We start from the raw sequence: 2,884 nt of genomic DNA on the forward strand, positions 1-2,884 counted from the left end.
TTAAAAACATAAAGTAATCTTTTTAATTTTTTATTCAACTGTAGTCAACATTTTAAATTGTGTTCTGTCAAAATGTCCTTTTCTAAACATTAAAAACATGAACCTCACACAATTATACAATGAATACCTGTAAAAAGTTTTGACCCTTTGAATAATGACAGAACCAGTAAGATGACAAAGTTTATTTTAAGAACATTTCAGAGAAAGTGTTTTTATAGGTTATTATGAAAGGTATTTTAAGCGTATGTCATTGTTAACTGCCATCAAGTCAGTTCCAACACATGCAACACTGTATAGGATTTCCAAGGAGCTACTGGACTTGAATCACCTTTCTTAAGCTCATCACTGACCTTGTGGTTCAAACAGATCTTGCAGTCAGTGCATTAATCCACAGTGCCACACCAGGACTCCTTTTAAAGCTACTTTGTTGTTGTTAAGTGCCCTCGAGTCAATTCAGACCCATAGCGACCCTATATAGGGCTTCCAAGGAGCAGCTGGTGAACTTGAACCACCGATCTTGCAGTTCAAACTGCTTTGCAGTCTGGAGCATTAACTCACAGTGCCACACCAGGCACAAGTAGAAACTCTAGGTCACATAGCTACACAATAAACAAGCAGCAAACAAATTCAAATCAAAGATCTATTCTCCTAAAAATTCAAAAAATCCCTGACTGAGTCTGCTAAACAGTAGCTTAGTGTAACAATGGAGATGCCTCTTGTTTTAAATAATGTTCCTAGATTTAGAATATTTTCTCACAGAGCCTTCCATTGGTAGCAGAATATCATTCAAAAAGCCAATAACTTAGTACATATGACAAGATATAAACATTGTTTTAGATAGCATTTCACAATTATTTTCAAATTTCTAGAGTACTAACAATTTTGTCTATTTTTTAAGTGTTTTTTAGACATTGAATTTATTAGAGGGCATAAGTCAGTGCTACCAAGGTCTTCATGAATGCAGGGCCCTCCACTTATCCAAGGGGCCACAGTAAGGGAAGTATTTGACCCCACAGCCATCTGGGATGAGACCCTTCTCAGACACCGTGTCTTCAACCTTGTCAGCATTGAACTTGGTGAAGCCCCACTTCTTGGAGATGAGGATCTTCTGGTGCCCAGGGAACTTGAACTTGGCCCTGCCTAGGGCCTCAATCACATGCTCCTTGTTTTGAAGTTTGGTGAGGATGGACATGATGACTTGGCCAATGTGGACCCTAGCCACAGTGCCCTGGGACTTTCCAAAGGCCCCCTGCATCCCTGTCTGGAGCCTGTCAGCCCCAGCACAGGACAACATCTTGTTGATGCAGATGACATGGAACGGATGCAGCTGCACTCCGATGTGAAAGCCATCTTTGCCACAGCTTTTCACCATGTACTTGTTGGCACAAATATGAGGAGCCTGAGGAAAGGGCTTCTGCTCGTATTCATCTGATACTATGTGGCCACAGAGTGGGAACACATCCAATTTTGCCTTCTTCCGACCCAGGTCAAAGATATGAATCTTGGCATCAGGGACACCTCAGCAGAAGCGAGACTTGAGATAGGGCTTGTTCTAACAGTACTGGTAACGTCGGGAGGGCTGCGGCCCATGGCAACACCAGGATCTTTTTGGCGTGCCGGAGGGAAAGAGCCAATTTTGTCTATTTTAGATGTCTATATATTTCCAAGGGGGGGAAAAAAAAAATCAAGGAATCGTAAGATCATTGTTTACAAACACTGTAAATGTCATAGTATAGTATAAAAAAGAAATCTTTCATGGCTTAAGACTCACTGATCAATTTATTAAATTATAATTTAAAGCAGAAACTATAATTTAAGGTTCCAGTTTTCGACTTGAAAATTGAAATAATAAATAATACCAGGGAATTTATTTGCAGAAGTTGTGTCTTTATGGTTTAATAACAGTTTCACTTACTATATGGAAAATGTCATTTACATGAAAATTCACTAAAATCTCTACCAGGAATAGAACCATGGTATTCAATTTTCTTCTGCCCCTCCTGAAATTGACTGATTTATTTAAAAAAATATATATTATAATGATGTTGTAACAATACTGCAATGCTTAATTATGCAATAGAGGTAATCGCAAAGTTTAAAGCACCATATAAGCATAATGTATGAAAATTATTTTCAGAAAAGAAGATATTTTTATAATATAGCATGTGTTATAGTATATTTTCCAGTTATACTTCTAAATATTATCATAAATCAAATTAACCTACAGAAAAATTGTTTTCTTTGAGAATCTAATAATAGTACATTAATTTATATGTATTGATCATTACTAGTGATTGGAAGGCAAAGGTTAGGAACAATGAGGAAGGATCAGTTGTTGGAAAATATGGCATTGGTGATAGAAATGATGCTGGAGAATGCATGATAGAATTCTGCAAAATCAATGATTTGGTCATTTCAAATACCTTTTTTAGACAGCATTAGAGATAACTATACACATGGACCTCACCAGATGGAATACATAAAAAATAAAAATTGATGACATCTGCGGAAAGAGAAGATGAAAAATCTCCAAATTATCAGTCCAAACAAGGCCAGAGGCAGACTGCGGAGCAGACGATCAATTACTCATATGCAAATTCAAACTAAAGCTGAAGAAAATGAAAACAAATCCACAAGAGCCAAAATATGACCTTGAATATATCCCACCTGAATTTAGGGATCATTCTGAAGAATAGATTTGATACATTAAATACTAAAGACCAAAGACCAGAAGAATTGTGGAATGACATCAAGAATATACATGAAGAAAGCAAAAAGTCATTAAGAAGACAAGAAAGAAGGAAAAGGTCAAAATGGATGTCAGAAGAGACACTGAAACTTGTTCTCCAGTGTAGAGATGCTAAAGCAAATGGAAGAAATGAGG

General features: G+C 36.9%; 1 pseudogene; it reads right to left on the minus strand.

The window, feature by feature from the left end:
* Positions 1 to 952: 952 nt before the first annotated feature.
* LOC102811966 overlaps positions 953 to 2,884 on the minus strand; it is a 45,742-nt pseudogene continuing 43,810 nt past the window's right edge.

This window comes from Chrysochloris asiatica, unplaced genomic scaffold (genome assembly GCF_000296735.1).
Source record: "Chrysochloris asiatica unplaced genomic scaffold, ChrAsi1.0 scaffold00225, whole genome shotgun sequence".
NCBI lineage: Eukaryota > Metazoa > Chordata > Mammalia > Afrosoricida > Chrysochloridae > Chrysochloris > Chrysochloris asiatica.